Genomic DNA, 26,896 nt, shown 5'->3' on the forward strand with positions numbered 1-26,896 from the left:
TCCCTCTTGGGACCAGAGTTTTGTTTTGCGTTTTGGCTTTGCTTTTGTGGTTCTCCAAAAGCAGAACCTCACTGCTCAAGTCACCATTTCTGAAGGCAATATTCAGAAGATACAAATGCTGGGGTCATTCTCCCCTCCAGATCATATTGTAGGGCTATATATGACCATTTCCTCTCCCCACCAAGCCACCAGCATTGTTTCGGGGGGATAGTAGGTGCCTCCAGTCCACCTGCCTAGCCCACACTGAGAGTGAAGATACGAAAATGTGAAAAGTAGAATGGAGAAACTTAGCAGCCAAGAAAAAAGCTTGGTGGAGCCCCACAGCTGAGAAAGATAATGGTCTCTGTGGTTAAAGCCAAGGAAAATTCATCTTCTGCTTGGCTCCAGTGCAGAAGTTATTCTTTTTACCAAATCAAGCCAAGGGGAAAGCCCTTTCCCCATGTCACAGTGTAGCAGAAAACACAGTAGTAGGACTCAGAGGCAGTGGAGCAGAGCCCAGCTGCTCAGAACAGAGAAGAGGACAGGTCCCAGAGCCTGGGAAAGAGAGACTCTCTGCAGGCGTGGTCAACAGGAAGACGATGTTTTTGCTGAGCATTCTGAGGGACATCTGCCTCCTTTAAATACCATTAAGGTAGACCCAAGCTGCAAATGAACTTGGAGCAAGGGCAGAAGGGAACAGAGTTCCCTAACAAGGGCCAAATAGCAGCAATCAAGCAGTCCCATGGAGTGGTTTAAGACCAGAACAGCACAGGCCAGCTGAGAAAGGGCAGAATGTGTAAGGAAAGACGGGATGGTTCCTGCTCACACTTTGCTAAGGGTTTCCCCAGGAGGGAGTGGAAATGAATCTCACAATGCCACTGGGTGGTATTCATGATTGTTTCATAGGATGGAGTGTAAGTTACCCCTAGAGAAATCTACATGTGATCTGACCCCACAGTCATTGCCCACCTATCCCGTGCATGACCCTTACCTAGTCTGGTACAGCAAAATGCCCCTCCAGGGACTCCTAGAAACCGATACCTCACCAGGATGTGCCCACCAGACTCACACAGTGGAGACTCCAGTGTCCAGAGTGAGGCATCCAGGTAAGCAATTTCTCCCACAGGGAACACAGCTGTCAGCAGCATCTAAAAGCAAAGGAAGGAAAAAGAAAGAAGAAAAGGAAAGAGGTGGGAGGGAGGGGAGGAAAAAAAAACCCTCTCAGTTCTGAGAAGGAGTATATAGTATACTAAAAAAAAAAAAAAAAAAAAAAAAAAAAAAAAAAAATAGACTTGGGCACGAAGAAAGCATAGTAACCAGTACAGCCTCTGGTAAAAACTAATTTCTGTGACCCTGGACAAGTACCTTATCATCTCTGGGCTTCAATGTCCTCCTATAAAATGAGAATTGAACTTAACAGATTTTAAGGCCCCTTCCCACTCTGCAATACTTCCATCCAATGGTGAAGATGGAAAAATGAATTTACCCCAAGAAAATTACCGTCTTACAAGAGAAAACTTTATATAAATCTCTAGTCATTTCTAAACGATTTTGTAAAAGAACCTCCATGCACAAATTATGCAGGGCTCTGCTTTTTCCCCTTCCTTTCTGTTCCTGCTTCCCTTACCTGTTATTGTAAGGTTGCCATTCGGTGAACAGCAGGAAAAAAAGAAAACGAGCTAAAATGCAATCATTTGGTTTTCCTTACTTAGTAAAGAGCAAATCTCAAGCAACAGCATGTTAGTGGGTACCAGTGGGGACTCGACACATCCAAGAGGAAAAGGAGAAGGAGGAAGGAAATGTAAGCATTGCTTTACACGTGCACAATCTGCTCCTCTGTCCTTGGCATGCAAGGAGTACTTGCATATGATGATCGTCTTCCCTCGCTGTCTGCTGAGGAGACCCACCAATGTGTGTGAGCATTAAGTTGAACGATTTCTCGTGATACCTTAGATCCAATGAGTTCTCCATTAAAGCTCCAGTCTTCTCGTTCTCACAAATTTGTACTTTCACTCTGTTTGTGCTTTTGCTTCACACTGTACTTAAGAGGCAGCACTAATTACGTGAATCTGACCATCTCACAAGTACCAAGCTCAGTTGGTCAACATTGTATTAAGCAACTAACCAAGGTCCTTGCCCTCATTTTTAGTTCGACAAAGAATAATAAGAAAATAAACCAGATAACTATAGAATGTGAGAAGCATACTCTGTTAACCTCTTATTGCATCCATTTCGTTACTAATAAAATAAGTATTACACAACCCATGCCTCAAAGATACCTAACGGTGGTGCTTCGTAAGTATGTATGCCTAGGTTAGGAATTCCTTTATTTATTCCATGGTGATTTGCTGCACTCTGATCACTCGCCCAGGGATTGTGCTACAAACTTGCGAGTTTAGTTATTAACAAATCAAACAACCTTGTTACAAAGCAGTCCCACCTGGTGAGTTGCATGAATTGTGTGTCTCAGAAAAAGATACACTGGAGTTTTAATCCCCAGTAACTCAGAAGGTGACCTTATTTAGAAACAGAATCTTTGAAAATGTAATTCGTTAAGAGAAGATCATCCAGTGGGCCCTAATTTAGTTTGACTAACAAAAGGGGAACTTAGGGGGCACCTGGGTGGCTCAATCGGTTAAGCGTCTGACTCTTGATTTTGGCTCAGGTCATGACCTCACCATTAGTGGAATGGAGCTGCACTGAGCCTGCTGGGATTCTCTCTCCCCCTCTCTCTGTCCCTTCCAAGCTCATGCTCTCTCTCTCTCCCTCTCTTTCTCTCTCTCAAGTAAATAAATAAACTTTAAAAAGTGGGGGGAGTGGGAATTTGGATACAGACCTGTACACAGGGAGAACATCACATGAAGATGAAAACAGAGATCAAGGAGGTCCATCTAAAGCCAAGGATTGGCAGCAAACCACCAGAAGCTGGCACCTGTTCTCCCACCCAGACCCCCGCAGGAAACCACCCTGCCCACACTTTGACGCGGACTTCCGGCTTCCGGAACCGGGAGACGATAAAGTTCTGCTGAAGGCACCTGGTCTGCGGTACTCTGGCAGGGCAGCCCTAGGAAAGGAAGATACCTGGGAACCAAGACCAAGGACAGCAACACCGAGTGTCTAGACTATTCTGCAGCGGGACATCAGGTCATTCCTGGGCGGGTGGATTCAAGGCCTCAAGGCTTTCCGCTGAGTGGAAAAACTGAGAATTGGGGCCATTTTCGTTCAACTGCGCCTCATTTTCTTCCGGCTGTTGGCAATCACTGGAAAGAGAAGTCGTAAAAAGCATACAATGCCGTTATTAACATCATTATCAACAATGCACGTACACAAATCTCAGTGAGAATTAGATTTTAATGTTTCCTTACAGGGTGTGCTGGTCCCAACTACGCCCAGCTAATTCACAGCGACAAAACTGGTTAAGCCTTTGCGTGATTTATTTTTGCTCCTATGGAAAGTTGACACTTTATTCATTAAACTACTCCCTTTAACACATTTCTAAATCATTGCTTTCCACTCTGATCGGGCCTCGTTTTCATTTTTGAGTTTCAGCTAGAATGGCTTTCATAATGAATTCTTTTTTTACCTGACAGGAGAAGTTAAAACCTCCCCCTGCTGAACATTTAAAAGGGAAATTCAGGCTCGTTTTTGTCAGGCTGTTTATCATACCTCGCAAATACTCAAATCCATTTCCTTTGGAAAAGGTTTGTCTTTCTATGGCAGGCATATAAAAAGGCTTTATTACACTTCTCTATTCATTGGAGCTGCTCTGCCTGAAGATAAAAAAGAATTCATTTCTGGATTTTCCTTGAATGTCAGGTCTATAGTTCCCTTCTATTATCAGAGTTCTTAACCCAAGAAGAATGGAAGGGAGGGAGAATTCAAGTTAATACACAATATCAAACTCCATTATTGACTAACATGAATATCAAAAATCCCAAAATAAAATCTGCATTCAAATGAAAGAGTACGTAAAGACAGAAAAAACGCTCTATAGGTATTTAATAGCAAGCAATCACTAGATTTACTTGCAACGTTCTATGCTGCGGGGCTTCCCAGATCTGGAAAATCACTTTAGCACCATTTCCTAAGTACGGTCTGATCTGTCAGTTATGATATACAGCAGTGCTTCTCAGACTTCAGTGTGCATGTAAATCACCTGGGGATCTGGTTAAAAGGCAGGTTTGCATTTAGTAGGTCTGGGCTGGAGCCTGAGACTGGGCGTTTCTAACAAGCTCCCAGAGGCACAGACGCTTTGGGTCAGGGACAGCCCTTCTGGTAGCCAGGATAGAGAGCCAAAAGCAGTGCGTTCCACTGAATGTAAACATCACTTCACTTTAAGCCTTGAGCTGGATCTGTCTGAAAATCATCTGAAAATTACATGAGAGGCTGGGGTCCCAATTTCGCACTAACTTGCACCCACTCACGGGATTCACGGTGGTCTGGGCATGTCGTATGGGCTGCTGGAGACTCCACGTCTGATGCTGACCACAGCCAACCCTGTGGGCTCATATCTGAGGCATCGGGAGAAGGCTGCAGATAAGAGTCAAGATGCTGTATGCAGCAGGGACCCAGGGAGGCCCAGAGACCCCTGCGGGGGAGAAGGGCCTGTGCCATCACATCACACATAGCTTCACCTCTGTGTAGATCGTGGGTGGTTTAGGTTTAGGTGCAGAAAGAAATGCAGATGGGCCAGGGGCCACAGGCACCACAGGGTTTATGATCTGGGGTGCATCGGATGCTGTATAATGGAAGCAATGAGGTCTGCCCTCAAATCCCAGGTGCTGACAAGACAGTCCAAAGTGGAAACAGCGCTCATGATCTCATACGGCAGCCCCAGAGGCTCCTAGCAATAGCTTGGTGGAAGTCTGAGCGAAAATGGAAGTCATTCATTACACAGCTAGTGGCCTGAGCAGGGGCACTTGAGTCCCCCTATCTGTGGAAAGTCAGCAGCTTGAGGAAATTTGGATTACATTCCTTCGAGGGGCTGGGGGCTCAGGGCAATGAATGAATGATGAATCACTGCAAGTCTGTGTCTGTGACCAGGAAAATAACTCAAATACAAATAGCGAAGCTTCAAACAGTAAGCCTTGTTTACACCTTCTGGTCAAAGCCATCTCTCATTTCATAAGCCGCTAAGATGGCCAATCCCCATAAAAATTAAGTATTGTGTGGGGATAAAAGAAATCAGAGGAAGGAAGCAGGAACCATCAGTTTAATATCTGTAGCATCACTGGGGAGCGCTGTAAGTTCAAGTGAAGTCCAATAAGGGGTAAACGATAGAAATCAGCCCTTGTTCTATCTAGCTAAGCTAAAGACACATTCAATAAACTTCTGTCCCTGAACCTAGACAAACAGGTCCAAGGTGTGAGCATCTCCGTTGTCTTGAAATGCTGCCTTTAGCAACTTTTACATTCCCTCAGTTGCTTATCCACTTTCCTTGCCTGAAAAAGATGGAGACTGATATTGGTAACTGGAACCGAGGGATGTAGAAGAACCTGAGATTCCCTCCTTCTATTTCTTGTTTACTTATTACAACAGTCAGGCAAACCGAGGACACTGTCTGTCCACACCCCTTTACCCACAGGCAGCACCCAAAGCCTTTCCACTCATAGCACCAGAGGGCTCTGGCTTCAGGCAGTGAGCAAGAGACAGGTGTGGCGTGGAGAGTGGCTGTGGTGGGAGGCAGATCACAGCCTCAGTGAGTGGGAGAAATCACACATTTTCGCGTGGTGTCAACATGCTCAGAACCAGTTATGTGAGACCCTAGATTAGCCTTTATGAAAACGGGTCTATGCCCCTTGCTAGTGTTTTCAGTCACTCTGACGGCCACCCGTAGTAGCTCAAGCCCAGCTGATGCTTCATCACCACCACTATCCCGGCTCCATTACCCTAACTGTGACCTATGCCTCGGTTTCCTTTTCTGTAAAATGTGAAGAGAAAGTACCCACCTCATAGTGCGGTTAAGAAAAAAAGTGAATAAGGCATGGAAGAGACTTAGTGCAGTTCCTGGCATATAGTAGGTGCTTGTTAAATGCTACTGTTGCGGTTTGTGCCCTGCCTTCTACTGCCAGGAGACGAGGTAGTGTAGTGGTTAGCAGCACAGCTAAGGCCTGGATACATAATCCCATCTCTGCTGCTGACCACTGGCAAGTTGTTTAACTGCTCTCTCAGCTTCCTCACCTATAAACTGGGGATAATTATAAGAGTGGCTGCCTCAGAGGGTTCTTACAAGACTAAGTGGGATAATCCTGGGAAGCACTTAGTTCACAGGACCCAACACACAGTGAGTACTCAATGCGTTTGTGTGCATTTACTTTTATTATTATTGTCATCTGACACCTTTAAGGAGAAAGCAGCTTCCGTGTGAGCGTTGGACAATGTGTTACAACCAGCGCACTGGCACAAGAACCTTGGTGCAAGACGCTCACGCATTGGCACCAACCCCCTAGTCATACTGCTTCAAAAGACACTACTTACTAGTCCCAGTCCCAGTGGGGGGAAATGTAAAGTCACTTTCTCCAACTGTACTTTAGCTCATGCTCTTCCCCAGACAGAGAGCTGTCATCAAGGGGGCAGATACAATTTTCTGAAGTCTTGATGAAATCTTTATTTAAACCTTAGACATACTGCAAAACATTTTTGAGGATTTGGATTATCCCCACCTGCCAGCTCCTCGCAGCTTGTCTAAAGAATAAAGACACACACTTAAGTAAATGAAAAAAATTTTCAGAAAAAGATGTTGCCCCTTGCATTTTGAAATAAACAACATTATTTCCCAGAATCCTCTAATAGGCTGTAAGCAAGGCTTTTTTGAGCTTCCCTTGCAGTGTGGACCTGAGTTCTCCATGAAGCCTTGGAGGAGCAGGGAACAGGAGGGGTCATTCTCCAAGAAAAGTGAATCCAATAAACACAGGCCATCAGCACAGAACCTCAAATCTCATCTGAGAAGTTTGCCTCACTACAAGTGTTCAGCAGTTACAAAGCTAGTAAACTTTGAGTAGAAAAACACCAAACACAGATGGCAGTCAAGGCTGGCTCCAGGCCATGTTTGCCTCTGAGACTTCTTCTGCCATCCTACCGCCAATACCTTCTAGAAGCTTCCGCATCACACTCCAGCCTCCAGCATACGCCCACACTCCATATTCCTGACCCCTTCCAAATGCCCAGGATGCACGGTAGGAAACATCTCCCTGATCCTAGACCTGTGCCTCTTCCCTCCCTTTATCAAAACTTACCCCTGCCAACTCCTACCTCAACAGGCCTCTGCTCTCTTTTGTTGAAAATCCGTCAGACCCTAGCTTACACTAAGGCAGTAGAGGCAATTACTTACATGGAGTGATTTAAAGCATACCACCTAGGGGTGCCTGGGTGGCTTGGTCGGTTAAGCGTCCGACTTCGGCTCAGGTCATGATCTCACGGTCCGTGAGTTCGAGCCCCGCGTCGGGCTCTGTGCTGACAGCTCAGAACCTGGAGCCTGTTTCAGATTCTGTGTCTCCCTCTCTCTCTGCCCCTCCCCTGTTCATTCTCTGTCTCTCTCTGTCTCAAAAATAAATAATTGTTAAAAAAAAAATTAAAAAAAAAAAAAAAGCATACCACCTAGAATATTCTCTGTCCCCCACACTAAAATTTCCCTCCAAACAGTTCTCACAGTACCTGAAACACCATCATCGGGTTTTTTGCTGCTTTTGATCCAATCTGTACTGTTTCCATGACTCCTCTGTTGAATTACAATAGCAACTTACTTAGAACATCTCAAATCATAACCAGGAATATCTGGTCTCATAGAGAAGGGACTAAAGACAAGGAAGTTGTAACAGAAAAGAAAGAGGAGAGAAACAGGTCTAGGGTACAAGGGATTCTTTTCTTTAAAAGGAATAAAGGGACACCTGGGTGGCTCAGCCAGTTCATCATCCGACTCCTGATTTCTGCTCAGGTCATGATCTCACAGTTTGAGAGTTCGAGCCCCATGTCAGGCTCTGCACCGACAGCATGGAGCCTCTTTGGGATTCTCTCTCCCTTTCTCTCTGCCCCTCCCCCCCCCTTCTCTCAAAAATAAATAAATACACTAAAAGAGAAAGAAAAGGAATAGAGATGTTTCTTGGGCAAACAAGGGGTGATATGAAGGCTGTGGCTTATAGAGAAAGTTAGAAGGGATTAGGAATAAATCTCACCACTTCAGAGTCCTACTCAGCTCTGGCGGTGATGGACCGTAGTGGAATCACAACTGGATAAACTAGCTCATTTCATTGTGTTTTGTGGCTGATATGCTTGCTCCTACCGTCTTGCTTGCTATCTGCTTCCCCTTCTCTTGCTTCGCCCAGCAAACTTCTCCCTAAAGCCAACCAAAATGTGGCCTTTACTTTGAAAATAATACCAATATGTGGATCATGCGCTGCAGCAAAACAGCAAGGGGATACCTATTGGTGGGGAGGTGAAGACCCTTCAACCAGCCTCTCAAATCACTGCATTGTTGCGATTGCTTGCTTCATTTTATACAAGACCGGTTGGTTGGTTTTATTCTACTTGTGTCCCTTCATTCATTCACCAAATATGTGTTGAGTATCCAGGAGACGAGATCGGGCGCGTTCAGGGTGGTATGGCCGTAGACTGAGTATCCAGGAGAGGCCAGGCCCTGGAGATCCAAAAAGAAAGCCACAATCCTGACTTTAAGGACTTCATGCGCTGGTAAATCCACACTCCAAAAATCCATAGCCCTGATTTGGCAAGTTCCATGATATATACAAATATTGTCTCTATAGTCGATATCCAGCTACCCACGGTGAACAAGTGGCCCTCAACACTACTGACTCTGTAACAGTATGCTCTCCCCAGTTGAGACTAGCAGGCTCCAGCACAACCGCTCGACCTCACAGGTGAGCAGGGGAGGCAACAAGTCAACCATCAGCATGCACAGGTGGTCACAGAGCGCAACAGAAACACAGAACCACGAAAGTAAGAGACAGATTCTACCTGCAGAGGGTCAAGGGAAACAGAAGAGAAAAATCATGAACTTCAGCCACTGAAGGAGAGAATTTAATGTGTCAATGCCCCACTAGACCATAAGCACAGACTGCTTTCTTTTTTCTGTATCTGTCTTGTAATGTCTTCCGATGGACGTCTCAGTGTGTGACATACATATACGTTATAGCTATTCACTGAGATTTTGAAGCAAAGGGAATTCACGCGAGTGGCTTGCTCCTTTTTCCTGGTGGCTGTACAAGTGGTTTCCAGATTTTACAAAAGGAAACCTTGCCATTGCTGAGTGTACCCAGAAACCTCATTTTATTATTTTGACTTGAGTTTTAATTAACTGTACATATGGCTGCTTGCTCATTAGGGTCATATGGCCCAGCTGGGGATGGATCTTCCTGGCATCTGGGCTGCGTTAGCATGTGCCTTTGGGATTTGGGTCTCTGACAAGAGGCTGTGAAGGAGAAATTCGGGAAAGGTTACAAATTCAGGTGCCAAAAGCAACTGCTTTGGCTCCTCCAACGTGAGAGCAAAAGAATAAAGAACCATAGAAAAATGGTCCAAAGTAACAAATCAAACTTGCTACGAAGCAGAGTTTGACCAAGCACCAACCAAGCTCACTAGAGTGCTGGATGGCGGCTAAAGCATCTGCAGATTTTAAGACTTGGCCATTTCCAAAATAAAAATTCAATGACATGCTACTCAATCCAATAGTAGAGAATGCCCAATGACCTGGAAGATACCACTCCACAGAGGTGCAAGTTTTGTTTGTGTGACTGCTAAATCTCTCTCTCTCTTTTTTTTTTTAATGCGAAGCCCAGAAAACACTTAGTGGAAAACAGGTTTGTAACCCTGGTAAACCACATGGCTAGCTGCCTTCCAAAGAGGCTTCCTTTCTGGAAAGCGTGTACTTATCTAAAATTGAAGTTGTGCCTACCAATGCTAAAAACAACGGGCCTGTTTAATCGTGTTAGTTGGGGGGAAATTCATCGGTCTATTACTGATAATGTGTATTCAAACTGTGGATTCACTAAATTTTCAACTGTTGAAACATCTGGAATGAAGTCACCGCTCCAGAAAATACATAAGAAATGTGAAACAGGACAACAGTTTAAAGGAACTCACAAAAGCCTCCAGCATCCTCAAACATCGATTATAAAAGGCCAATCAAGTTTTGATTCCTTTACGGAAAATGAATAATTCTTTGCCAGTTGCTTCCAACCTCAGCCCTTCCCCTTTTAATGAAAATCTTTGTGTGAACTCTCTTAGATTCAAATTTTCTACAACATAAATACATCATGAGATTGCTCCAGGGGCCCCACAGACATTTTCTTAGTATCAGAAGCACAGTGGGAACTAACCTCTCATTTACAATACGTTTGAGCGTAGAAAGTCACTAGCCTGGAGACCCCCTAAAGCACCAAAAATTTCCCTGAATTCATTAGCATATACTCTACTAAGCAGTAATATTAGTAATATGTATCGAATCATATTTATCACTTGCATTCTAGCTACCTCCAAAAATATTTGAAGCGGTTTAGACAACAGACACATATACTTTTCAATTGTTAAAATAAGGATAATCAAATAAAAATATCAAAATCGTATACTTGAGAGGAGAAAGGTTGTTTACCAGAAACCCAGGCTAGGGAGAGATACTACAATTGAGTCCTAAATTTTGCTTCAGAATTTTCTAGTGGCCAATAGGAAATTTGGTGAATTATATAATTCTCACTCATTAGAACAGAAATAAAGTTTTTTCCTTGGCACTAAAATCTAAGAGAAAATTATTACATGAATCCTTATATAAAGAACCTATAATAATTAGCGACTTTTCAAGCAATTTTAAAGATGCAGATACATTCTTCATGTGAACATTTCTTATATTTAACCTCAGAGGTATCATATTAAACCATAATTTTATGCAGGCATGTTTCCAAATAAGTAAACTAATATAGTCCAGGTATGTGATTTTGTGACGCTGTTATTTCATGTCGAGATAAAGCCTGGAAAATCTAGAACATTAGATGATTAGAAATTCTGTTAGGTTACCTTCATCAAATATAAAATACCATGGCTGTGCTTTTGAGAGGCAGTTCAAGACTGAGCTCTCCCGAGTGTGTCTCTAGTTCTATTGATGCCAGAAATCAGACCCATATGCTTCTAGTAACAGAAGTGCAGGGAGCAAGATGCCACTTGGTTATGAAATTCAAAGAGCAGCACAGTGGATCTCTATCACGGTACCGGCCCTGCCCACAGCCCCCATAGGCACCTTTGCTGAAGGGGTGATACCACATGTACCTGGCCAAAGGTAACTGGACCAGGGGCAGTCACTTGACTTAAAGGCCAAGAAGGCACAGGCTTATGACATGGCTTGGCTAAGACAGATGAACTTGTCCATTCTGATTCTCACCCTTCAGCATTTAAGCCAAGAAATTCTGACATTAGGGTAGTTAACTGTGGAAACACTAGTTTAATGAACATAATATAAATAGAAGCCAGGATTCATGTTGGCTCTGTGTGTAAAACAAGGAGAAAAAAGAGAAATCTAAGAGAAGCAGTAGATATGAGGAAAAGAAGTACAAGTACAGTAAAACCTGGTTATAAGTAACTTTTTCTGTGAGTGTTCCACAAGACAAGCAAACATCTCTAATAAATTTTAACTTGGTAAATGAGCGATGTCTTATGAGTAGTACGTGATGCTGAATGTTACATGATCACAACTGAGCCAATGGTTTTCTCTCTCTCTCTTTCCCTCCCTCTTGCTGCGGGATTGTGGGTGATCATCTCCCATGCTTGGATGCTTGGTCTCAGGCTGTGGTGTTTGGCAGAAATCAGTGATTTTTCAAACGTTGGAAGGTGCCCATAACTGGCTCTAGTGTATTTTTTGTCACTTCAAAGCACCTATGGACAGTCCTTTGCTTTTCCATACCAGAGTAAGCTTAAAAATGCTTTGCTTCATTCTAGGTCAGGCTGCGTGCAGTTATAGACCCTTTCCTCTGCTGCCTTATTGCCAGTTACATAGATACAATATATGACAAGAGTTTATTAATACTGTACTGTAGTCAACATCCTGCGAGTGTATACAATGGCCCCCATGCAGAAAAAGGTTGAAAAGAAGGGTGGTAAGAAGGGGGAGATGATTACAGTGGAAGTCAAGAAGGAAATCATTGAGAAGTATGAACAAGGTATGCAAGTGGCTGAAACTGTAAGATTTTGTGAGAAGTCTACATCTTCCTCTGCAAAGGAGGAGAAAAGGTGGAGGAATCCCTCACTTCAAATGAGATTAGGGAGATGCGTAAAATGTGGGAAACAGGGCAGGGTGTCTGGGTAGCTCAGTTGGTTAAGCAACTGACTTCGGCGCAGGTCATGATTTCACGGTTGATGAGTTTAAGCCCTGAGTCTGGCTCTGTGCTGAAAGCTGAGAGCCTACAGCCTGCTTGGGATTCTGTCTCCCTCTCTCTCTGCCCCTCCCCTGCTCATGCTCACTCTCTCTCTCTCAAAAATAAACACTTTTTTAAAAAAATTTTAATGCGGTAGACAGTGCAAATTTTTGTAGAAAAGCACCACCTGAATAAGGCTGTAGCAGTGCAAGCGATGAATCTGTTTAAAGACAATGCAATGTCACATTTCCGTGAAATCCTCAAAAAGAGGCAAAAGCAAGTGTCACTGGACAGGTTCCTTGTTAAACTTGCACAGAAAGAAAAAGATTCCACTGAGCCAATAGAGAGCAGTGATTCCATTGGTGATAATGAAAGTCGTCCTACACAATAACCCTCCTCTCTCTGTCTCCCTCACACCAGCCACGAAGGTTTTCTTTTTTTTTTTTTAATTTTTGTTTTTTTTAACGTTTATTTATTTTTGAGACAGAGAGAGACAGAGCATGAACGGGGAAGGGTCAGAGAGAGGGAGACACAGAATCTGAAACAGGGTCCAGGCTCTGAGCTGTCAGCACAGAGCCCGACGCGGGGCTTGAACTCACTGACCTCGAGATCATGACCTGAGCCGAAGTCGGCCGCTTAACCGACTGAGCCACCCAGGCGCCCCCAGACACGAAGGTTTTCAAAGGTAAGTTCAGGCTAATTTGTTTATTTTCCCTTCTATTTTGTATTTTCTTTATTCTTTTGTATTCTATTACAATATTGTAATCATTTTTTATATGAATATTTTTGGGTTGTAGAACGAATCATCTGAGTTTCCATTATTTCTTATGGGGATACTCACTTTGATATACAAGGGTTTTGGATTACGAGCATGTTTCCAACACCAATTATGCTCACAAACCAAGATTTTACTGCATATGGAGGTAAAGATGAGAAAACTGAACAGAGGTTCAAGAAGCAAATCTGCAGTGGGGGCTGAGGCACATCGATATCAAAACTGTAGCATTCAGACCATCTCACCTATCTCTGGTCAATGGATTCTGTCTTTTCCATCCAGTTCTTCAGTTTTTCTTGGTTTCCTGTATGCATGCAGCCTTAAAATAAATGGCGAATTAGTGGAGGTAATATTCTTTTTTTTTTCAATTTTTTTTAATAGGCAGAGAGAGACAGAGCACGAATGGGGGAGGGACAGAGAAAGAGGGAGACACAGAAACAGAAGCAGGCTCCAGGCTCCAGGCTCCGAGCTGTCAGCACAGAGCCTGATGCAGGGCTTGAACTCACAGACCGCCAAGACCATGACCTGAGCCAAAGCCGGCCACTTAACCGACTGAACCACCACCCAGGCGCCCCTAGTGGAGGTAATATTCTAAGTCACTCTGTCTGCACCCAAGAGGATAAATGAAAGTACGTTGCTTCATCTACGGAAAGAAATGTAGGCCTATGCAGCATGTCCATAGGAGAAGTTCACTGAGCCAGAGGCAACTTGTCCTCAAGCAACATCTTCCTGGGGATCTGGACAAACTGAAATCAACTGACGCCTTTGAGCTCTTACCATGAAGTACAAAATAAACAACTTTGGCCTGAGAGAAATATTTTAAAAGCAAGTGTCAGCAGGGTTCTTCCTTGGGAGGTGAGGAGGAGGATGCTAACACACTTGCCTTGAATACACATCTGACTTTACACAACATTGGTCCCAGGCCAGGGCCAGCGAGGATGGTTAGCTACAGAGGGGTTGGTCCTAGACATTTTGTGGTAGAGTCCACCTGTATATGGAAAATTGTCAACACAAAACAGCAATTTTGATTTGGAAGAACTAACAGAAGTAAAAAAAAAAAAAGATAAAGGCAATGAAAGCAATGAAAGACATTTTCTGGAAACAGCCCAGATTTGAACCCTGGCTCCCAAATGTGTTAGATGTGGAAGTTTCAAGTCACTGTGCCTTTGCTTGTTCATTTGTAAAGCGGGGTGATTAGAGTATCTCCCTCACGGAGTGGTTGTGAGTTTTAAATGAAATGATCCACGGAGATCACGTAGCACGCTGCCTGGCACATGGACACTCCATAGATGTCACCATCCCTCCTCTGGGAGCCTTGTTTCTGATATTCCGGTCACTTCATGCTCAGACCCTCAGGAGTCATCTTTGGGAAAGCATCAAAGGAGCAGAATGAAAAGGCAAAGCACACTTAGGGAAGGCAGATGATATTGACATTTTGACACGAGGGTATTTGTGGATTAAATGCATGGTTTTGAAGAACTAAAGTTCTGAGAGGTTGGTGAGGATGAAAAGCCATTTTATGCTGGTGAATATTCAAATGTCCGTTCAAATATCTGGCATACTGTAGGAAAACACCTACTTCAAAAATACAAACTAGAACAATAACAAAACCACTTTTAAGCCATTCTGTACTTTTTATTATTTTCATACTGACTACTCCTGGGTCTAGTTTCCTGTAAGCTTGCTTCAGATAGAACTTCTTTAACTTCCCAAATAAAGGCCCAGTCCGAGCATTCCTAGCTGACACTTTCAATGACCCATCCTAATCCCTTATCCACAGACTTCTGACTGCAGGTATCGAAATCTTTGTGCCAGCGGGCATTCTATGGAGCCAAAGCACTGCCCTGCTCCACATGGCAGAGCAGAAATGCCAGGAAGAAACACCCTTGGAGCAGCCTTCAACCAAAGACCCTTGAGAGTCATTGTGTAAATGACTTAGATAGGATAGGATAACTCAAAGTCAAGTGTTTACCCCCATGTCTCAGAGTTTCCCTACAGAATTAAGCCCCAATGGCCCACAGTGGTGGCTGAGCTTCTAACATCTTTACTGGCTATCTTTTCTACTCAGTATTACCTTGGCACCTCCTCTCTCTGTTCCCACTGATGTTCCCTGTGTCTCCCAAATCGACTGCTTGCCCTTGAGTCCTTGTCTCGGGTCTGTCTCTGGGGGAACCTAAAAGAAGCAACATCTCTGCAAAAATCTTTTCCTTATTAAGTGATCTAAAGTGTCCAAGAGAGTGGTTAAAGCTTCCAACCCTGCTTTCTGCATTGATTTCTTTTCCTTCTTCCCCACGGATTTGCGAAACCACAGAGAAGGTACCTATAAAGGACCCCCAGCCTAAAAACAGGGAAGACTCCAGTGGGTCTGTGATGAAAAGCACCAACCAGCTCTGCAAGGGGCAGCCTCACTTTCCCACGGGTGCTGCCCTGGGGAGACAGACACAGAACTCGGGGTTTACAGCGCATCTTCACTCTCCAGGACAAAGCGGCTGGGTGGCCTTTGCCGAAGGAGCGGTGTTCCCATGATGAGGACCGCCAGGCAATTAGGTTCTTGTTCTCTCCAAATTTCAGTAGGAATACAGAAGTTTTATTTTTAACTCTGCGGGGAGGCGTTGCCATGGTAACACAAGGACCTCCAAGAGCAATTTGATTGATTGATGATGTTGTGATGAAGGAGGATTGACATGAAAGACAGTGGGGAGAAAAATCACCCAGCTTTATCACCCTGGGCTGAGTTTATAGATCTTGGTTACGAGACACTAATAGTATATGTTATCTGTCTATCCCTATGCAAAAGGAAACGCAGATGTTTTCCTACTCTGGTCCCCAAAGCAAAATGGGGAAGAAAGAAACTAGTGAATTGACCATCAGAGAAGGGAGCTGGTCTCATTAATTGAAGAGGCAGGTGATAAATGCAGCTGAAAGAACATAACATTTGCTAGGCAGGCTAGGCAGAGCGTTCCGATGCCCCACCCAGCAGGCACTGAGGGCACAGTTCTGCTACTCCCTGTCCCTAACACATTTCACTTTCAACCATCCTCTCCTTTCTTTTTTTTAAATATAATTTATTGTCAAATTGGCCAACATACAGTGTGTCAAGTATGCTTTTGGTTTTGGGGGTGGATTCCCGTGGTTCATCACTTGCATACAACACCCAGTGCTCATCCCAACAAGCGCCCTCCTCAATGCCCATCACCCATTTTCCCCTCTCCCCCCACCATCAACCCTCAGATTGTTCTGTGGATTTAAGAGTCTCTTGTGGTTTGCCTCCTTCCCTCTCTGTTTGTAACTATTTTTCCCCTTCCCTTCCTCCATGGTCTTCTGTTAAGTTTCTCAAGATCCACGTATGAGTGAAAACATATGATGTCTGTCTTTCTGTGACCGACTTATTTCACTCAGCAGAATACCCTCCAGTTCCATCCACGTTGCTGCAAATGGCATGATTTCATTCTTTCTCATTGCCAAGTAGTATTCCATTGTACATATAAGCCACATTTTCTTTATCCATTCATCAGTTGATGGACATTTAGGCTCTTTCCATAGTTTGGCTATTGTTGAAAGTGCTGCTATAAACATTGGGGTACAAGTGCCCCTATGCATCAGCACTCCTGTATCCTTTGGATAAATTCCTAGTAGTGCTGTTGGTGGGTCGTAGGGTAGTTCTATTTTTAATTTTTTGAGGAACCTCCACACTATTTTCCAGAGCAGCTGCACCAGTTTGTATTCCCACCAACAGTAAAAGATGCTCAACGTCACTTATCATCAGGGAAGCACAAATCAAAACCACACTGAGATACCACCTCACACCAGTCAGAGTGGCTAAAAGTAACAAATCAGGAAACAACAGATGCTGGCGACAATGTGGAGAAACGGGAACCCTCTTGCACTATTGGTGGGAACCATCCTCTCCTTTCAAGTTACTTTCCTCTTAGTGGTGGGGATAACATATTTGAAATAACCCTGTAGGTGTTTTCCTTCCTGGAAAATTCAACATCTTTCCTTACAGCCCAGATACTGTCCTTGGCCCAGGGAAGGTAAAGGAGGATGCCAGCAGGGTGGAAGGAAGGTGTGACACAGGAGGGATTCCCATCAGACAGGAAAGGGATGTGGAAAGCTTTTCTGGAAGTGAACGGAGAAAGTTCTTGAGCAGCAATTCTCAAAATGATCCAGATCTTCCTGTGGGTCCTTCCAAGATCCTGCCAGGGGGTCCATGAGATCAAAGCTATTTTCATGCTCCTGCTAAGACATTGTTTGTCTTTTTCACTCTCACCCTATCAAGAAGGTACAGTGGAGTTTTCCAGAGTCTACACAGCATGTTACCACAATAGTTTGAATGCCAAAGTATATATCTTCTATTAGATATAGGCTTAAATACATGCATCTTCTATGAAGCCAGATATTGAAGGAATTTGAAAAAAAAATGTAAAACCAGATTTCCTACTAATTTTTTTAGAAATCTAGTTATCTTCCACTTTTAAATGTTATTTATATTAGTCTATAATAGCTATTTACTTTCTTTTTATTTTTAAATGGATTAATAAAAATTTTAAATTTCTATTTTAATTTCTAATACAGTAAAAATAACTAGATACAGATCTTCCTCAACTTGCAATACAGTTACGCCCCAATAAGCCTATTGTAAGCTGAAAATATTATAAGTCAAGGGGCACCTGGGTGGCTCAGTTGGGTTAAGCATCTGACTTTGGCTCAGGTCATGATCTCACTGTTTTTGAGTTTGAGCCACACGCCTGGCTCTCTGCCGTCAGTACAGAACCTGCTTCAGATCCTCTGTCTCCCTCTCTCTGTCCCTCTCCTGCTCGTTCTCTCTCTCTCTCTCTTTATTTATACATACATACATACATACATACCTTTAAAAAAGAAAATACATAAATAACTTTAAAAAAGAAAATACATAAATAAATAACTTTTAAAAAAAGAAAATACTGTAAGTCAAAAATGCATTTAATACAGCTAACCTACTGAACATTAGAGCTTAGAAGAGAAAGGAAGAGGAAACACCTTGCAAAGCTGAAAGAAACCCTCTGTGAAGCTTGTACTTTAAGTCAACTGTGTATTTACTCACAAAGGATTATTTCATGCTAGAAAGCATGAAAACACTTAAAGTATTTTTTCCACGTCAACTGAAGTTGTTGTTTCCAGCAATGGGAGATCAACTTCTTTGGGGGAGAGGAGACTGTATCTGAGTCATAGTGTTTACATTTTGACCCCAGCTCAATGTTCTCCTTTTTCTCTATTCCTCTCCTACTAAAAAAAAACAAAAAAAAACAAAAAAACAAAAAAACAAAAAAAAAACCCTTTCCCTTTATCAGTTTTGCTTCCATTTTCCCTTTCTCCATCCTTCCCCTCCCCTCAGCCCTCTGCCTCCCTTTATCCTCTTCTATCATTCTTTTCCGTTGCTCTCTACCTTGGCTGAGTTGGTGGTAACGTAAACCCACTGACCCAACAGTAGTGAAAGCTGTTTCCAAGAGTTGCCACTTACTGCGGGCATACCCTAGCGCCCCAGGGACTTTGCACAGAATAGTTCATTTAATCCTCACAATAACCCTACAAGGCAGATTTACACTTGCTCAGAGTAATTAGGAAATTCGCCCAAGGTCACACAAGTGGTTATGTGTCAGGGCCAGGATTCTAATAGATATAGTGTGTGCTTTGGACTCTTGTGTCCATGGTGTATTCGTGGGTGACCAGCGACCTCCCTGGTCATCTCTCAGTCTCCTTAATTCATCCCATACTCCCTCCAGCCAGCCACTTATTACAACCCTTAAGTCCCTTCGGCAGGCCACTCCAAAGATCCTGTCATTTAGAATCCTGACTCCCCTCCAGATTACCCTCTTAAGCAGAGTCTCTCTAAAATCTCTCCAGGCTGTGGTCTATACTGGATCCATTGGAAATACATGCCCGTTGCCCCCACAAACTGATAGTGCAGGCCACTCCCTGGGTTGCTGCTTTTCTTTGCTCTGTCATCAGATCAGCTGGCCTTCACGTTTTACTCTGTGGGTCCGGCACCAACCTCTGAACCCCACAGTCTCCAGAGCTGCCACACCACCCCGTCTTCCCTTCTACAAAGGCAATATCATCCGTTGCTTTAACAATGGAGGCTTATAGCAACTGTTATAAGATGTGCTTTCAAAGCTGTATCAGTAAGCTATTGCTGTGTAACAGACCAAATGTTAATGGTTGAAGAAACAGCCATTCACTATAGCTCACGAGACCACAGGTCAGCTGGGTCACTCTTCTTATCTGGGCTAGGCTTAGCCGATCTCAGCTGAGCTCATGTACGTATTTGCAGCCAAGTGTCGGTAAGCTGGGAGCTGACTGGTCTGATAGTCTCCTCTCAGGTGTGGCGGTTGGCTGTATCTTAAGTGGGATGACAGACATGACTAGGCCATGGGTTTCTCAGCATTCAGCAGACTAGCCTGAGTTTGTTCACATGACAGAAGCATGGTTCCAGAAAAAAGTGTGAAAACGCCCAAGGGCTCACAAAGTTTAGGCTCAGAAAAGTTTCACCATCATTTCTGCAACATTCTATACAGGCCAAAGCAAATCACAAGGATTGATTCAAGGCATGGAGAAATAGACTTCCCTTCTAGATGGGAGGAGTTGCATGGTCAAATTGCAAAATGTGTGGAAACAGGGAGGAGGTTGAAAGATATTGGGAACATTTTTGTAACTAATCTACCACATGGGCAATTTTCTATCCTGGTCTTTACGATAAGCTGTGGCTCATATGGCTCTTGCTTAGTGCTATGCTATTTCTATTAGTCTACACTAAGATGCACATTAATATGCAAAGGAAGCCATAAGGAAAAGTTTTGACTAACACTGATGTTACTATTGACTAGTTTCTTTTTCCCTTGCTCCTAGAGCTGCTAAACCACCTGAACTCATGTAGCAGATTTTTTGACTCTTAGTTCAGATACTTGCATATAGGAAAGGAAAAACAAACTTTTTTCCTCTATCCTCTTAGATTCAGTAGCTGGGGGGTGCAAATTAAACTGACAAAAGTCAGATTAGTAGAAGAAAAGGAATACCTACTTTTTACCATTGATATTTTTTATTTTACACGCATAGGCAGGGGGGGAGGTGTTCACAGAAAAAAAGTGAAAGCCCACAAAAGCAATTAGACTCAGAAGCTCAGCTCACATAAATTTTAACAAAAGGTGATAAACTGCAGAAATTTGACTAGGTAAAGGGCTCCTAGGGGTGGCAAATTGTGAAAAAGTAAATAAATATATGGGGAAACTAGCGATAGATAAAGGTTTTTTAGTAAGGTTTGTTATGCAGACTTGAGTTGGTGCCTTCTTTGCTGAAAATTTTCTAGAATAATTAAGAATCATTCTCTTTTTCCTAGTACAGAAGTGGTGGACATCTTTACAAATGTAATTTTATGTTACCTTTATAAAAAGGAAATTTATGCCCTGCTTTTAGACACAAACGGGGAGGGCAGAGAGTTCCTCTTGAGTCTGATGTTTCTTAATTGCTTTCAGCTCAAAATCATCTTTATGCCTAAGTGGCATATCCTGGAATGGAATATTCTGATCCCCTTCACATATACCCCTGCTAAATGTCATCTTGTCAGTTTAAGCTCATTTCTTCATCCCCTGGAATCCTTCAGATTTCTTGGTCGAGAAGCCTGAAAGTGTAGTCCAGGCTACTTCCTGCCAGAAAGTCCAGAACATCTGGGTCTGATCCAACCTGAAAGTTCTTGATCAACTCAGCAACTCCCCCAACACGTACGAGGCCCCTCTGATCCAAGGCCGCTCAAAGAGGAAGTGAAATCCAGAGCTGAGATCTCTGCAGTTGGTGGTGAGAGAATTATAGTCCCCACCAGAAATACCCTCCTTATCCAGAGCAAGCCCATAAGATCAAATACAGATGTGTGGGGGCAAGTCAATCCAGGAGCTTCTGTGGATGTAGAGCCTAAGAAATTCAGAAACAATGCAAGAAGAAAGAAAGGAAATCAAAGAGCAGGGAAGTAAAGAAATAAGTCAAAAGGAAGAATTCAGAAAAAGAAAGAGAAATTAGCCAGTGGTAAACTTATTTTTTGTGAGGGGGAAAAATATGTTAGGATATGAAACCAGGGAAAGGAGTGAGACAAATCTCCAATGCGTTTCCTGCTCATCCTTTGGAGTACAAAAACCATTGCCTATTTGGCAGACCACTTTAAAAGGCCATCCTTATTCCAGTCCCAGCAGGTCGAGATTTAAAGGGTAAGGCTGTCTGATCAACTGGGTAGATGGGAAATACTTGGAGGCTTCTAGGGAGCCATTTCCGTCTCTCTTCTAAGGAAACCCAGTGACTATTCTATCACCACAAAAATGCATCCTGAAGACCAATGGGCCAGACCACATTAAACTGAAATGGCTCTTCATGGGGAAACTTTGTAGAGACCAAAGCTGTTTGCATGGATCTTCGGGATCTCTCTGGTGGGTGAAAATCAAGCATAGCTTAGCATCACATTAATTCTGTTGGAAGCCACATCCACCACTGACTCTGAATGGGCTGCTGTTCTGAAATCCTAAGACACTTCTCCATGTGCAGGCCACAGCTCTCCCATATTGTATATGGAATGCTTTCCCTTAAAGCTTTTCTTCAAGAGCCCTTTTGACTAGAGAAAATGTATGCTCATACGTAGGCTGAACAAGTATGAAAAAAAGACTATGAAGAAAGGATGAAGGAATTGCCCGGAAAACCTAAAGAGTTTTGCACCTGTATCGTAGAGGCAGAAGTGAACCGCATGATGTAACAAACTGGGTGTGTGTTTCCTTCCAGTGACCTCCATAACAAAATACCACAGACCTGGGGCTTCAAACAACAGAAACTTATTATCCCACAGTCCTGAAGAGTGGGGGAGTCTAGAAGTCTGAAACCGAGATGTCAGCAGGGCCATGCTCCCTCTGAGACGCTACGTTGAATTCTTCCTCAACTCTTCTTAGCTTCCAGTCGTTGCTGAAAATCCTTGGCGTTCCTCGGCTTCTGGCAGCATCCCTCCAATCTCTGCCTCCCTCTCCACGTGGCCTTCTTCCCTGAGTGCCTATGTCTCTGTGTCCAATTTCCCTCTTATAAGGACATCAGTCATGTTGGATTTATGGCCGACCCTACTCCAGTATGACCTCATCTTAAATTGATTATATCTATAAAGACCCCATTTCCAAATAAGGTCACATTTGCAAGTTCTGGGCAGACATGAGCTTTTGAAGGATATTACTCAACCCAGTACAGGGGCGAGTGGTGCTTTCCCCAGCTCTGCCAATTAAAGATAGGAAAAGAAATAGGTTTAAACTGGAGTGTGAATGATTGAAACTTTTTAGCCAATAGCATAAGGAGCCCGCTGCACTGAGCACTTTAGGAGAAATAAGAAAAATCAAGTTCTCCTTCTGTGACCCTCAGTGGGCCTATGACCCACTTAGATAGACATGGAAGAGATTCACAAGTTGATAAGCTAAGGGAGAAAAAAAGTCTTTGGAACAACCAAGCATTCACATAAGATGTCTTAAACAGCAGCGTGCACAGGAGTGCCCCTCACGTGTTTACACTGTGCCTGAGACATAAAAAGCTGGACAGAGCATCAGTCTTACTCCAGTAACACAAAACATCTGGATAAACTGAAAAAACATAGTATTTTTTTTGAACCCATCAGAGAGCTGAGGTCTCAGAGCAACTCAACAGCGTGAAATCTGAAGGAAGTGGGCCTATCCAAGAAGACCGCATGTGAGGGCAGGCTCTCCTGGAGCACACGGCATGGCAGATGCCAGGCTCCATACAAATGGGTAAGAATTCAGCTAACGTCATTTTTGCTTCCTTTCAGTTTTGTTGAGATCTAATTGTCACCCTCACTGTACAAGTTTAAGGTATATATCGTAATGACTATATACTACAATATATGTAAATATCTGTAAGTTGCTAAGAGAGTAGACACTAAAAGTTCTCATCACTAGGGGAAAAAACATGTGATAGGGTTTTTTTTGGAACTATATGAGGCGACGGAGGTGAACTTATTGTGGCAAAATCTTTAATAAGTTGCTAACGGCCAAATGTGGGCTTCTCTGACTCTAGACTCCCTGGAAGCTGCAGCCACAGAAGTTCACGCTCACCGGCAGACTCCTCTCTGCAGATCTCCACCAAGTGGCAGAGGAGGGAGGTAAGGAAGTAGGAAGAGAAATGAAACTAGCCTTGACTGTTCTCCAAACATACCTTTCCTATAGCTCTGACTGTTCAAACTGCAGTAAGGTTTCACATACATTTCACAAATTTCCCACCCGCCCCCTTGCCAAATTAAAGAAATAATTAAAACGAAGTAAGATGTGGGGGGACATCCAAGAGAGAATACGAAAAGTGAAAAATGGATGTCACTGTATTACAAATAAATAACCACACGGCAAGGGGCGGGGAAGAAGAGAACTAACCTAAGTAACTTTGGAAAACAGCATCTTGACTGGATGCCATAAGGCAAAGAGAAGAACACGGGTACCAAAATGCTGTGATCTGGCTATGTGTATTTCTCACAAAGGTATGCGTTAGCTGTTCTGAGCCACTTTATGCGCGTACTAGAAGTGAACAATAAATAAACTATAGGTCAAGAAAGCTAGATTTCTTGCTGTGAGAGAAAGAAGTTACAAAGAGAAAGGCTAAAATGAACACTTTGGTGTTGGATTGGAATCAGAAGTATCAGAATAAACTCACTGTTTTTAATGTCTATATGGATGGCCACAGAAATAGAACTGTGTGGGGACGAGTGTGCTACAATCCAGACATGCATTTTCTAGCTCTGTCTGCTGGGCGGGCCGAGAAGCAATGATGCTCAGTAGTAAGGAGCACACCTAGTGCCCATATTTTTATTTCTAATTACCATTTTCTAATCAAAGGAACCAGGGTTCCTTGGTTAAGAATAAGTAAGTGGAGGCATGTGGGTGGCTCAGTGGGTTGGGCGTCTGACTTCGGCTCAGGTCATGATCTCGCGGTTTGTGAGTTCAAGCCCCGCGTCCGGCTCTGTGCTGACAGCTCAGAGCCTGGAGCTGCTTCGGATTCTGTGTCTCCCTCTCTCTCTGCCCCTCCCCCACTTACACTCTGTCTCTCTGTCTCTCTCTCTCTCTACCTCAAAAATAAATAAAGCTTAAAAAAATTTAAAAAAAGAACAATAAGTAAGTGATACTAGGCCTTGGTCAGGAAAAGTACATAAGATCTTGTGGCAGAAAAATGGGAATTGCTCGGAAAAGCATGGGATTTGCCAAAAGAACACAAGAGGTAGCCTAAAGGAGCCCCTAATAGCTAAAGATGGAATAGTTTGAACAACCAATGACAGTGTTAAACTTTAATCAGTAGAATAAAATAAATATCCGTGTGTGCATGCTGATATAAATAATCAAATAAATAAATAAATGGGAAGTAGGGACCCTTCTTCCCCTATAAAATAGAATTCTGTAAAAGTCAAAAAGAGAGAAATGAAAAACATTCCTACTCGGTGTAAGAAAAAAACACAGTAAAAACTGATGCATCCATGATCCATTTACAAATGCTAAAATTCCTGGGTGAAATGTGAAGGAAACAGGGATATTTTCATAGTCTCAAAATATCTACCCAAGACATTTATTAACTGCAAAGGGAAAGACCATTTTAGAGTTAAAAAGCTCATCAGACACCACCTTAAAGTGGTCAAGGTTAGCATCACCAGTAGCAGGATTCATTGACATCACGAACCCTTTAATATGAAGCCCAGGGGACAATGTATCATTTTGCGGTACTTTTGACAAGAATGTACAATCTCATTCTAATTGTGAGAAATCATCAGGCAAGCCAAACAAAGGAGCACCCTACAAAATAACTGACCAGGAGTCAAGGTTGTGAAATACAAGGACAATCTGAGGAGCTGTCATGGCTTAGAACAGATGAAGAAAAAATCACCCCCACAAAATGCAAAGTGGGATTCTAACTAGAATCCTGTACCAGAAAACAGACATTAGTAGAAAAGGTAGTGGAATTCTTTTAATGTTTATTTATTTTTGAGAGAGACAGAGAATGCGAGTGGGTTAGGGGCAGAGAGAGAGGGAGACACAGAAGCAGAAGCAGGCTCCAGGCTCTGAGCTGTCAGCACAGAGCCCAACGCGGGGCTCAAACTCACGAGCCGCGAGACCATGACCTGAGCTGAGGTCGGAGGCTCAACTGACTGAGCCACCCAGGTGCCCCCGAAAAAGGTAGAATTCTAATAGGATCTAATAAGATCTTCGAAATAAGAAGTTTTTTAAAAAACAGAATCCAAAAAGTTAGAGAGGGAGGGAGCCAAACCATAAGAGACTCTTAAAAACTGAGAGTAAACTGAGGGTTGATGGGGGGTGGGAGGGAGGGGAAAATGGGTGATGGGCATTGAGGAGGGCACCTGTTGGGATAAGCACTGGATGTTGTATGGAAACCAATTTGACAATAAATTTCATATTAAAAAAAATAATAAAGCTATCTGGGAAAAAAACAGAATCCAATGAAAACTATGGGTAAAATATTTAACACTCACTAAAGTAAACTCATGAAAAGATGTTCAACATTATTAATCATTAAGGAAATGTAAATTAAAACCTCAATAAGATACACGCCTATAAGGATAGCTAAAATCAAAAAACTAACAATACCAAGTGCTAGTGAGGATGTGGGAAAACTGGACCTTTCATGCATTGCTGGTGGGAATACAAAATGGTAATCATTTTGGAAACAGTGGCAGTGTCTTATAAAGTTAAGTATATACCTACCATAAAACTTAGGGATCCCACTCCTAGGTATTTACCAAAGAAAAATTGAAGTTTACCTAAAAACCTATTTGCAAATATTTATAATGACCTTATTCATAATAACTCCAAATTGAAAGCAAACATAATGTCCTTCAACTAGTGAATGGATAAACAAACTGTGGCACATTCACCTTCAAGAGTTCCTGGCAGTGTTGCGAAAGCTGGCTCACTGAGGACTTTTCAAAACTGATAGGAATCATGGACATACACACCTAGAAGTTAGAGGATGAGAAAACACACATCTTGACTATTCCCATTGAGTCACATTTTGGGGGGCCCTATGAGATCCATTTTGACTGGATTCCCAGATGTCTCTCCTCTCTTGACCACCCTCCCTCTGCCCCAACCCCGCCTCCAGGTCTAGACTCCTCTCTTCTGACACCTGCAAGGTCAAGGCCAGGGAAACCATCTTCACTGGCTTCATAGAGGATGGTCAAGGTGTCTCCATGGTCCTCTGTGGGACTGAGAGTGGCTTCTTATTTCCCTCAGAATGGAGCATCCAAAAGCCAAGTAAGCAATATTGTTCTTAGCATAATTTCATGTATTCAACTAGAAATTTATTGAGTACTGAGTGTGTGCCAGGCATTGGAGAGACAAGAAAAATTTAATAAAAAAATTGTATCTGATAAAGCAGACAAGATTCCTGCCCTCATTAATATGAAAATAGCTTTTAAAAAGAGAAAAATTGTCAAGAATCATCATCTACCTTGAGCAACATGAGGGTCTGAAGGGAAAGGAGAAAAATTGGGTGGTTGCTTGCTCTTTCTTCATTATAATGCTCTCTTATCTCCTTAAAACTCTTAATTTTTATTTTTGGGATTCCCAAAGCTCTTTCCAATTTTTAATTTTCTTTAAGTAACCTTTAGGGGATTCTGGGTGTCTCAGTAGGTTGAGTACCTGACTCTTGATTCAGCTCAGGTCATGATCCCAGGGTCATGAGATCAAGCCCCACATTGGGCTCCATGCTAAGCATAGAGCCTACCTAAGATTCT

At 43.0% G+C, this 26,896-nt stretch overlaps 1 long non-coding RNA gene across 1 annotated transcript; it reads right to left on the reverse strand.

Moving 5' to 3' along the window:
* Nucleotides 1–699: 699 nt before the first annotated feature.
* Nucleotides 700–13,432, reverse strand: LOC132664331 (uncharacterized). Its single transcript, XR_009603602.2, has 3 exons — nt 13,353–13,432; nt 3,061–3,239; nt 700–1,127 (listed from the first exon to the last, which is right to left on the reverse strand). It is a non-coding gene; the product is annotated as an uncharacterized LOC132664331 (long non-coding RNA).
* Between the last annotated feature and the right edge of the window lie 13,464 nt (nt 13,433–26,896).

The sequence above is a fragment of the Panthera onca genome, chromosome F2, assembly GCF_046562875.1.
Source record: "Panthera onca isolate mPanOnc1 chromosome F2, mPanOnc1 haplotype 2, whole genome shotgun sequence".
Classification (NCBI taxonomy): Eukaryota; Metazoa; Chordata; class Mammalia; order Carnivora; family Felidae; genus Panthera; species Panthera onca.